Raw genomic sequence first — 12,495 nt, 5'->3', positions numbered from 1 at the left:
CCTGCAGTCTGCACACCTATTACCTCTATTTAGCAGAGTGAGTGGCCCCTAGCTGACGATGATCTGCAGTGAAGTCACTGTAAGAATATATAATGTGAATATATAATTCACTGAAAGAATGTCTGTGACAGTCACAGGCGCCTGGAGTCTCTGGAGATAAGAAGTATGAATCAAAAACAACTAGTGAATTATTGTTGTCTGTCACATTAAAGTAACTAAAAATCTTTAAAGGTACTTTAATGCATAAAAAAAAAAAATCATATTAAGCTTGATAAAGGCAAATGAATCTCCGCCATTCTAGAAATGATTTTCCAGTGACTTACATACATTCCTCCTGACTCATTGCAAAGTATCTTCAAATCCAGCAGCGGCTGTTTTATTGTACGAGTATGTATTGTGCTGGGACTTTGCATGCAATGTTGGAATCACAACCTCTTTCTGATCTAGGAGTCTATTTATGACCACAGCGTGGTGACTATCAATATATATCGCTGTAAAACGCAAAAATACATCATGAATAACCACTGCAAGTTACCATGCCAGGGCTGCTCTCAGAGATGCAACTAGGAACCCCTTCCCAATGCAGCAGTATTTAATTTCACCGGCAGCCAATGCAAATGGAGAAATTGCTATTTGTATAGCGCTTTCTCCAGTGAGTGATCCAGCGAAGCCGCAATGAAAAATACAGCTAATGCCATTCTCAGGTGGTGTTACTTTGCTGTGAAAAATTTGTCTTTTTGTAGCCTAATAAATTGACTAAGGCTGCTGGCCCCATAGAGGTCTATAGGGACAGCGATAAGTGTCTGTGATTAGTTTAATGCTAGAAAAATCTCTGATTTCTCCAGCATTAACCCTTTGTTAAATAAGGAAAAGCGCTGAAAGAGCCATTTGCCGGCATTTACGCAGGCATTTTGGCTCTTGTTAAATAGAACCCCCTAGTTTGGAAAGTGCTCAGCCAAGTAGACTAGTTCTCAAATTATTGCAATATCCAGAATAAAGGTTCTGTTTGGGGCCTACACCTCTGATGCAGGGACATCAACATGTAAAATGTACCAGCTAGTATGTGGAAGAAATGTTTATTGTGATACTTGCCAACTCTCCCGAAATGTCCGGGAGGCTCCCGAAATTCGGGTAGGTCTCCTGGACTCCCAGGAGAGCAGGCAAGTAACCCGCAAACGGCAACTTGCTTTGCAAAATGACGCACTAAGAATTTAGTAGGTCAGTGTATAACTCCGCCCAGCACCTTAAGTAGCTTGATGAAGGATGTGGCGATGAAGATGAAGGATGAGGTGATGGAGAAAAATGATGAGGTGGTGACATGTGGACAAAACCACGTTAAAAAAAGGGCGCTTACGTCGGGATGTAACGCTCTTCCGCTGAGGAGGCCTGGCCTAGCCCCAAATGCATGACAAGAACCTTTTTAACACCTTAAATAGCTTGATTTGACTAGAATGCATGAGTATCATGCACGGGTTAACTTGTGTATATATATATATATATATATATATATATATATATATATATATATATATATATCACTTTTTTTCGAATCCCCCTATACTTACCTTTCAATTGCCCTGTTCAAAAAATCCTCTCTAGTTATTATACTATAATCACTTTTTGTATTGTTTCGATGCAATATCAATACAGTCCATTTAAGCCAGGCATTGTATATCAGGGTGCCCTGACCAGGCCTGCGGTACCTGACATATACACCACTGTGACCCCAAATTGTCACCTGTTTTGATAATTACACCACTATGTTAGTTAAGGGCAAACAACTTATAATGGGCCAAAGAGAATAATATATAATGCCCCATTATTCATACAAGTAGAAGTATGTAGCAGGGAGATAAGGTCCATGATGCTCCAGGACCAGGTGACTTTTATTCACTTGTCAGCGTCCCTTGAAATAATAAAAAAAATCCCCCTTAACTTACCTTTTAATCGGCTTGTTCTCCTGTCCTCTTCTCTTCTTTTCTCCAATTCTGTGCTGCTGATTGTTCTTCTCGCGCGGGTGTCTCCTCTGTGCTGCGCTCCGCAATGGATGTTGGGCGTGATGACATCACGCCCAACATTCACTGCGAGCACCGCACGGAGGAGGAGACAAGGGAGGGAGCCGGAGTACCAGCTGACGTGTCCGCGTGACCGCAAGGTAAGTATTTTCTTTTCTTTTTTTTTTTGCAGGATTTTTTTTTTCCATTAACAGCGCTGCCCCCTTGCCACAACCAAAACTCCTTCTGGGCCACATTTACAGGCGTGCTGTGCCGCATGCGGTCCGCGGGCCGCGGTTGGACAACCCTGATCTAGAGTATAAACTAGTTTAAAAGCCCTGGGCTAAATATTTGAACAATCATAGGAAATTCTTGGCATCCTGTTGTACAAACCAACTTCACTGCACATGGACAAACCATGCCCCACCCCCCCCCCCCCCCCACCCCAAAAAAAACCTCCCTATTTCTTTTCTTTGTCTCAAATTCTCACTGTCTTGGCCTCATCATGTTTCAGTTTTGTGTTCAATCTCAAGCTACAGAGAGACAGAGAGAGGGAACATATATTACTAAAAAAGTACTGATAGAAAATCAATAAATAAGACTTTGTGCTCTATTTATCAAACAGGAAAAACACTAAATTTGGGAAAAACTGGAATTTTAGCCAGATTTATGGCTTCTCCCTATGTTTGTGTGGGTTTCCTCTTGGTGCTCCGGTTTCCTCCCATACTCCAAAAGCATACTGCTGGAGCAATGGACTTCTGACAGAACGAACCCTAATATATTTGTGTGTATATATATATATATATATATATATATATATATATATATATATATATTCATTCATATTAGTGTTGTAAATGTCTGGTAAATAAAGTTTATTTTTTATAATTACTGTGTTAAATTGATAGATAACGTGTACTCTGAGAACATAGGAGGCCAGCAGGGGCAGATTGGGAACTTAAAGTGGCCCTTGAAAAAATTATTGAAGTGGTCTCATGTGGGCGGGACCAAAACAACTATAGGTGGGGCCAACACAAAAGTATGGTTTAGAACTACTGGAATTTGGTTGTAGTAACATTTAGGAAACCCTAGATGTGATGACTTAAGACACAGTGGGTCATTACTAAAGCAATTCAGGGCAAAAGCTGTGAATCTTGTGTTATAAAATGACATGAATTCTTTTGCATTATCTGCAACTGGTTTATGCCTCTGTGCTTAAACCTCTTTAATTGCCTATTAAGACATACTTCCAAAATTCCCTTTATAGAAACACATCTGACTTTGTTTAATAAGTTTAACTATTATGAAATATGTTGTCAGAAGCGTATTTGATCATTCTGCCAGAGCAGCATATGAACACCTCACGCACTGTTGCATCTTTCCCTGACGTCCTGAGATGCAAACTACCAGTGAAATCTCTCTCTATGTATAATATATAAATATGTGTACTGTGTTTCTAAAATGCATCAAGAATAATCCTTACAATAAAGGTAACAGTTTGCTAAAGAAATAATTGCCTGTATTCTACACTGTGAATTTATTCCAGCAGGTCTTGCGGGTGGTAATGATCAAGACACTTTGTTTAAACCAACTCGTACATTGTAACCAAGTAGTACTTAGCAGTAATTATGAATGAATATCAACATTGTTTTTACTGACATTTATTCTACAAATAGATGTTGAACATATATGTCGGATGCCTTTTTAGTTCCTATTTCTAACAGCTTAACTGCCTTTGATTACTTCAAGCAACAGGGGCCACTACCCCGGGTGTAGAAAACTGCATAATACACTTGCAACTAGCTGTTGAGCTGGGAACACTTTTCGGCATAATTTGGACACCTATGGAAGGTTCATTATTATGTCCAAGCTTTGCACACTACATGGCTTCTTCTGCTCAAGTGAACACATATATCTGCTGAAATATTTGGTTTCTTATGGGGTAATTATATTGTTTTAAAATGCACAACACCATTCTCTGTGCTTGCTTTGCAGTATCTGATAGCAATGTCATTCTCTGTTTGCTTATTTACAAAGAAAAGATAGAAAACTAAGAAAAATGAAATGTTAAAAGAGCTAACTGTTCCATACACTGAATTAAACCATACTTGCCAACTCTCCCGGAATGTCCGGGAGACTCCCGCATTTTGCGAGAGTCTCCTGGACTCCCAGGCGAGTGTGGCAATCTCCCGAATTCTGCCCACTTCACTAGGAAGTGCCCCACTTCCTAGTGAAGTGGGCAGAATTAGATCCCAAACGCCGCGATTCCTGGCGAATCGCAGTGTTTAGCCCCGCCCCCCGTGATTTACGTCATTACGTCGCAGGGGCGGGGCCAAAATGACGCGATTCCGGCGCCCCGCCCCCCGCACGCCCACCTGCTACAGAGAGTCTCCCGGACACCAACTTAAGAAAGTTGGTAAGTATGAATTAAACCCAGCCACTGACATGTGTAGGGCAGATTTTCAATATCAACATGAAGTGGACATACCTACTTTCACCAACAACGAAGGTACAACACCACATTGTAAAATATTAAGCATTCTCTTAGAGCATTAATTCCCCCAGCACTATGTGCGGGGTACACATTGGGGGCATATTCAATTGTTCGAATTTCCCGCAGTGTTAAAAGTATTACCGTTATTACGGTAATACTAAGCCGGATTTCAGCTCGCAGCTCCCTGAGCCGCGAGCTGAAATCCAGCGTGAAAGGTACCGTCATAACGGTATTTACACGCACTATTACCGCAATGATGGTAATAGTGCGCGCGCCACGTTACTTTTGCTAGTAACGCTAACAATTGAATATGCCCCATTATCTACTAATATATTTCAGTTCTTGGTGACAACTATGAGCATATTTCAATTAAGGAATAATTATAAATATTGAATCACTTTATTGTGTTTTCACTGTAATATATAAGCTGTTAAAATCTAACACTACCCAAAACTAAAAAGTATCTTTTGGCTGCAATTAGTGACTTAAAGTAGAAAGTTTTGTTTACCAGCACTTGGTCGGTCTGCTGATTCAGCGGTTCCACCGATAAGTCGAACAGTCAGAACAGAAGACCGTCCTGCTAAGACGGGCCTTGTGTTTCAGAATTTTAGACACATGAGCAACATGGATGATCTTTACCCCGGATAACTAGACGCATCAGGGGACCCAACAAAGTGCAGAATCCAATGAGTACTAGTAAGTAAAACTATACTTTATTTCCGGTCACCTAAATCTACTCAAAACTACATTTTTAATCTCAGGCAGAATTAGCCTTTAAACATTTCCTAATCACATTCATGAAATTACATAACATAGATTACATGGTGCAACAGCGATATAGGTGCCCATTACCGTTCCTTAAAACAACCAGCAAAAGCATAATTTATTTAGAATGAGTTTAGATAAAAAACCTGTATATTGTACAGGTATTTTTTTTATTTATTTTTTATATTTGCATCTTTTTATCATATTTATTGCTTTTCTGAAGACTTGGTATTGACTAATGATGACGAGTTCACAGACTATTCAGTTTTCTTTCATTACTTCTTGACATAAATTCACTTTCCTTTGATCTTGGTAGCTTACTTTGATATTATATTCTCCATATTGAATAGACAAACATAGCTTAGCTGAAAAGGAAATGAACTTGGCTGCAAAGAAAATCCAAATTCTTTATAAAGAACATAGAATTTGGAAGCTGAACAGTCAAAGGAAGAAAACAAATTTAATATAAAAAAAATCAATGCCTGGAATCTATCTTTAATTTCACTTGCTAATTGACCTAGAGTTTGGGAACCAATTTCATCATTTTCTTACATTTGTAATCCAAGCTGACTAAATCTGCATGTTCCACAATCAGCTCTTTTACTTATCCACTTAATTGAATGCCTAATCGTGGCTGGAAATTGTACAAGAAAAATGTTGACAAGTAACACTATTATGATGAGTGCACTATACATTGTGAACTGTCTGAATCCTGTAACAAAAAACAATGTTTTTTCATTATATTTTTGTTTATAAGACTATGATGGGCAGCACGGCTAAGTGGTTAGCACTTCTGCCTTACAGCACGGGGTCATGAGTTCAATTCCTGACCATGGCCTTATCTGTGAGGGGTTTGTATGTTCTCCCTATGTTTGCGGGGGTTTCCTCCAGGTGCTCCGGTTTCCTCCCACACTCCAAAAACATACTGGCAGGTTACTCGTCTGCTAATAAATTGACCCTAGTCTGAGTGTCTGTCTGCGTGTGTTTGTGTTAGGGAATTTAGACTGTAAGATCCAATGGGGCAGGGACTGATGTGACTGAGTTCTCTGTACAGCGCTACGGAATTAGTGGCGCTATATAAATAAAGAGTGGTGATGATGATGATGGGCACGTTCTTAGCTTTTATACTTTTTTGCCTCTGTGATGTCACTGAGCCCTCTTAAATTGATAGGCTTCCATCTGCTGAAAAAATGGCTTCACTAGTGGTTATTAACGAAGCCTGAATAGGCCGCTCGGCAATTTCCCTAGTTTTCCGCCAAGACGCATAGGTTTAGGGAGCAAGGTGAGTCAGGCCGAGCGGTAACAGGAGAGAGGAGCACATTATAGGTGGCCATTTTGTGAGCTGGAACAATATTCATGAGAATTAAGCCAGTCAAATAGAGACCAGTCACATCACTGAGGCACAAAATGCAGCAATTTTAAACGAGCCTTCAAATTAATCTTGTAACAGGGTTACCGACTTCGGTCAATATAACATAATTGGTGTATATGTAGTTTTCTGTAACTTTTACTGAATACTTTGCCCTATATTTTCTGGCCTCATTTCTTTTTCATATTTACTAGGGAAAGCTGTGTATTTATATAGCAATTGACAGGGTTCAGCCTTGTATATCGCATATCATTGTTAGTACACCGATGTTGTAATCGTTTCATTAAAATAACTCTGAGATGATGCCTAAATGAGACACAGATTTTGGGGTGTAAAACACTGAAGAAGGAAAGACTGTCAAAGAAATTAATAAAAGTCTCGGAAAGGGAACTCGGAACCCAGTAAATGCATTTGGCTGAAAGGAGAAAACCTTTTTGTAATATATAAATAAATAAATATATATCTATAATATAAATGTCTAGTGGCGTGTGTTAGTCTGTCTGTGTGTGTGTGGAATAAATAAAACCAAGCTGCAGCGCCACCTGCTGGGCGGAGTTATACACTGACCTACTAAATTCTTAGTGTGTGTGGAAAAAAAAATTCAGAAAGGGCTAAAATTTGGTATAATAAGGTGTTTTTAATTTGTTAATTTAATTTGTTAATTGTTAAAAGTGTTTATAAAGATTTAAAATATATATATATATATATTTCTTGAAGGAGAAGTGACAGTTGGGAGTGGTTGGTGGTTGCCGGGGGTGATAGTGGGGATGGGTTGGTGGTTGAGGCCTGGGCTATGGCCCAAATGCATGACAAGAACCTTTTTAACACCTTAAGTAGCTTGATTTGACTAGAATGCATGAGTATCATGCACAGGTTAACTAGTATATATATATATATATATATATATATATATATATATATATATGTATATAAACATATATATATATATCTATAAACATATATATCTATACACACACCTGCCAGAAATAAATAAACAAATAAAGTTACTTTTAGAATATAACCAGAGTTACACTACTATGTGAAGTCTTTATTTTAAAATGAAGCTTTAAAAATGTATCAACAACATGCAGATTTTGTAATATATTATTTAGAGAAAATAATAACATAATATATTTGTGACTCATAGAAAATATATTGTACCACTATTTTGTCTAATTGAACCTACATAACACAGATAATATTTTTTCACGTATTCCAAAACGTTACCAAAAGAAGCTTTATGATGTCAAAATATTATAAAGTTCACTTGAGCTTCCTAAAAAAAAAACAATAGTAACAAATAATACAATCCAGAGATGAAGACCAATTTTTTAAAGCAAATCAATGTTGGAGAAGGTAAATGTTTATTGCTGTACTTGAGATTGGTAGTTATTGACAGTTCTGTCTACTTTCTTTTTCAAATATGCTTTTTGATGTTGTAGTTTTGGTTGAATGTCCTTTATCAGTTTGTGTGATTGGATCGTGATATGTTATCACCAGCTTCACAGACTTAGATTGAGGTTTTAGAGGGGGTAGTAACACTGGGAGGAGGGAAGATGAGCTTGTATATATCGACCTTTAGATTGATGTTATTTATAAGTAAGAATGGACAGCAAAGACAAAAAATTGAAGCCTTTGTGAATTGAAAATTGTAACATGTTTAACATTGGTTTCAGTAACATCGCTGGTACAGGAAGCACCTTACACCATAGCCATAAGAATACTGTTAAAGTCCAATAACCCACCAGAAGTAGGATACACGTTAAGAGGATTTAAAGTTACTATTTGACAATCTATCTGTCTGTCTATCTATCTATCTATCTATCTATCTATCTGTCTGTCTGTCTGTCTGTCTGTCTGTCTGTCTGTCTGTCTGTCTGTCTATCTATCTGTCTGTCTGTCTGTCTGTCTGTCTGTCTATCTATCTATCTATCTATCTATCTATCTATCTATCTATCTATCTATCTATCTATCTATCTATCGATAGATATATAATACTCCAAAAACATACTGGTAGGTTAATTGACTGCTAACAAAATTGACCCTAGTCTGTCTGTGTGTGTGTATTAGGGAATTTAGACTGTAAGCCCCAATGGGGCAGGGACTGATGTGATTGAGTTCTCTGTACAGCGCTGCGGAATTAGTGTCGCTATATAAATAAATGGTGATGTAGATGATATATAGGCCGATCAGCCACAACATTAAAATGACCTGCCTAATATTGTTTAGGTACTCCTCATACCACCAAAACTGCCCTGACCCGTCGAGGCATGGACTCTACAAGACCTCTGAAGGTGGTATGTGGCACAGAGACATTAGCAGCAGACCCTTTAAGTCCTGTAAGATGCGAGTTGGGGCCTCCATGGCTCGGGCTTGTTTTTCCAGCACATCCCACAGATGCTAGATCAGATTGAGATCTGGGGAATTTGGTGGTCAACTTTCCTCAAACCATCCCTGAACAATTTTTGCAGTGGGGCAGTGCGCATTTTCCTGCTGGAAGAGGCCACTGCCATCAGGGAATACCGTTAGCATGAAGAGGTGTATTTGGACTGCTACAATGATTAGATAGGTGATACATATCAAAGTAACATTCACACTTGAATGCCAGGACCCAAGGATTATGTGTGTGTACTACGGAGGTGAATAATATATATAAGTTAAAAACGGAAGTGCTTCACTAAATGAACAAGCACACAGTGACTGACAGCCAATCAGAGCAGCTTTGTGGAAATGCACAGTGTGGATTGGTTGATCCATACACAGGAACGGACCAAGTTATTTCACATAAACTCATTCTCAGCTTTTTGATCTGTATGAAAGCCCATCAGCAGGACCTGATTATCCAATAGGCTGATTAGGCTGCAGCTTAGGGAGCAAGGTTTTAAAGGGGGTGCACAATTGTTACATGGAGCGATATAAACTGAAATTAATTGTAAAATATAAGAGAATAGTTGTTCTCCAAAGTAAAAAGAAAACATGAAAGTTAAATGAAGTTTTAGATTAAGGTCTAAATCTTGACGTATCCCTGTGATAAAGACTGAAGACAATGAGTCATCCTTGGTAAGCACTTGAAATGGAAGCGGAATGAGAGACAAAGATTGCCACAACACTTTTAAAAACTCAAGTGGAGTTGAATTTTAAAAAAGACGCAAATTTAAACAATACTGGGGAGGATAGAGGAAGCTGGATTTTAAATTAAGGACGAATGTATGTTTAACTACCGCATTTTTGGCCTGGCATGGAAGGTGAAGCGATGCTATGAGTGTATTAGCCTAGGGTGGTTTGAACCTTAATTAGGCCCTGACCATCATTACACTGACCTAAAGTTGAGATGTCAGGATAATACTGAACAATGTATTTTATCTACATGGCTCATACCTGAAAATTTACATATTTCGGCTTAGTGATCCTTTAACGCTCATTTACTAACTGCAAAAATTTGTGCGGGCCTGCACTGCTTCTTTATTTGCACAAAAACGCTTTCTCTAACACATAACCACTTCCTGGTCTTTGTAAGTACTCCTGTTAAATTAATCTCCCCTTACATTTGTGACTCAATAGTAGAGATGCTTGACATTGTTGAGCAACTGATAGGCCCGATATCACAGTAGTGTGTACCTGGGAACAATTGAGTGACTATCGTTTCAAAGCTCATCGTATCGTTTCGTTTGATTTTTAAACTGGACTAAAAATCTCGTTCAGCAATGGAACGATGACGTTCCAATCCTGGAAACACTGTAGTGTGTACTTAGCCTTAGTGAGGAGAGAGCAGCATGTGACAGGGGCAGTGTCATGAAGTTAGGAAGGTAATGGAGATAAGTAGGAGACCACAGACTGAGAGCTATATAGTAGAAGTAGCAGGGTCCTCCAGCAGCACAGAGTATATGAGGAGATGAGTGATGTGTTAGTGAGGACAGGGCTGCATGTGACAGGGGCAGTGACATGTTGTGAGGAGGGGAATGGAGGCAGCAGGAAGCCACAGACTGAGAGTTATATAGTGGGAGGAGCAGGGTCCCCCAGCAGCACAGAGTATATCAGGAGATGAGTGATGTGTTAGTGAGGACAGGGCTGCATGTGACAGGGGCAGTTACATGGTGTGAGGAGGGGAATGGAGGCAGCAGGAAGCCACAGACTGAGAGTTAGAGAGTGGAAGTAGCAGGGTCCCCCATTAGCACTGAAGTAATACAGGGCTGCTGGGGTGGGAAGATTGAACTATATGATACCAACTTGTTACATTCGCTGACGTGTATTTTTATCAGAGTATGAATTCTGCTTAATATTGTACAAAGTGACTGCTCAGGTGTATCATGGGAAAGTACAGTTTTATAAAATACTGGCTCTTATAAATAAAACAATCGCTGTTTTACTGTATTTTTTAGTATCGTAAATCCCCCTTACAGTCTAAAAGGAGAAGCAAAGTTTGAATGAAGTAACACAGCATGGGTACAATCAAAGTTAAATACCCCAGTGGGATAATATTATAAATGTAAAATGTTAGAATAACTTGTACTTATGTAAAATCTTAAAATAAACCATATTTCAGGTTGAATTATTCTTTGTTCCCTAACTACAATATTTATTATGCAATATTTAGTATTAGGATACTTATGTTATTTAATAATACAAACAGGCACTTCGCCCTGCTAAAACAAAATTATACTATAGAGAAAGTTTCTGCTTTCATTTTATATTATCCCACTTACCTTATCATAGATGAAATGCTGACCATCTGGCACCAGTCGCATGTTCTATATATATGTCCCACGCCCAGTTCCACAAAGGCACGCCCATTTTACAGGCTCCACCTCCTTTTGAAAATTGTGACTGACAGTTCTGAGGTATGTATACATAGTTCAATGTTACCTTGACTGCTCTGTTAAACTATAAAGTATTACCTCCTTACTCAGGTGTTGTCCCTCCCTTTAGAATGGTGTATAATCAGATTGGCAACAAGTGAAGAAAAAATATATAGGCAATTAAGCTGCTGTGACATCACTGTACATGAATCCACCAGTCTGAGGGCCTTCTTTATGATGACAGGGTGTTCCCTAGATTTTCTTTTGCTGCTATTTTCAGAAATTCAGATAAAAAAGTAAAAATAATAAAGTTTAATAAAAATATAGATCATACTTGCCAACCTTGTGTTGGCCGGATCCGGGAGTTTCTGGAGGGCACGAGGGCGAAGGGGGCGGGACTTCGTGAATTGTGTCATTTTGACTCTGCCTCCAGTGACGTAATGCTTGTTTGGGGTCTTTTTACAGTGGTAAAGAGACCCCAACCAAGCATTACATTACTGAGGACGGGGCCAAAATGACACGATTCGCGAAGCCCCGCCCCCTCAGCCCGCACATGTCGGCTCTAATTTAGTGAAGTGGGCAGATGCGGGAGAATCTCCAGCTCTCCCGGGATTCCGGGAGACCTACCCGGAATTCGTGAGTCTCCCGGACATTCCGGGAGAGTTGGCATGTATGATATAGATTTAAAAAATTAACATTATTAAAACTAACAAAAAAATGGTTTGTATTTGCTAATAAAGCATCTTTTACTCTGTTATTGCAATCCGGAGATAGCAATAGTAAAAGGAAGACAGTACTGCCACTATCCATGTTAAATACACATCCGCATGCTTTGCATGGGGAAGCTTAGCTGGATAGTGTTCATCGACCAGGGCACTTTGATAAATGTGAAAAATCCCTATATCCAGTAAAAACTCCCATCTTTTAATAAGAGACTCCCGACTTTTCACCTATTGATAAATAAACTCCTTAACCCCCACAGTGCTTTTCTGCAGAGTAAGTGGGCAAGCTTGTCACTCACACGCTGCTGGCTCAGTAAGAGAAGCACCTCTCTCCTAATATTGAAACCTTCTGTAA

The sequence above is a fragment of the Mixophyes fleayi genome, chromosome 8 (assembly GCF_038048845.1).
Source record: "Mixophyes fleayi isolate aMixFle1 chromosome 8, aMixFle1.hap1, whole genome shotgun sequence".
Classification (NCBI taxonomy): domain Eukaryota; kingdom Metazoa; phylum Chordata; class Amphibia; order Anura; family Limnodynastidae; genus Mixophyes; species Mixophyes fleayi.
This window is presented reverse-complemented; position numbering follows the sequence as displayed.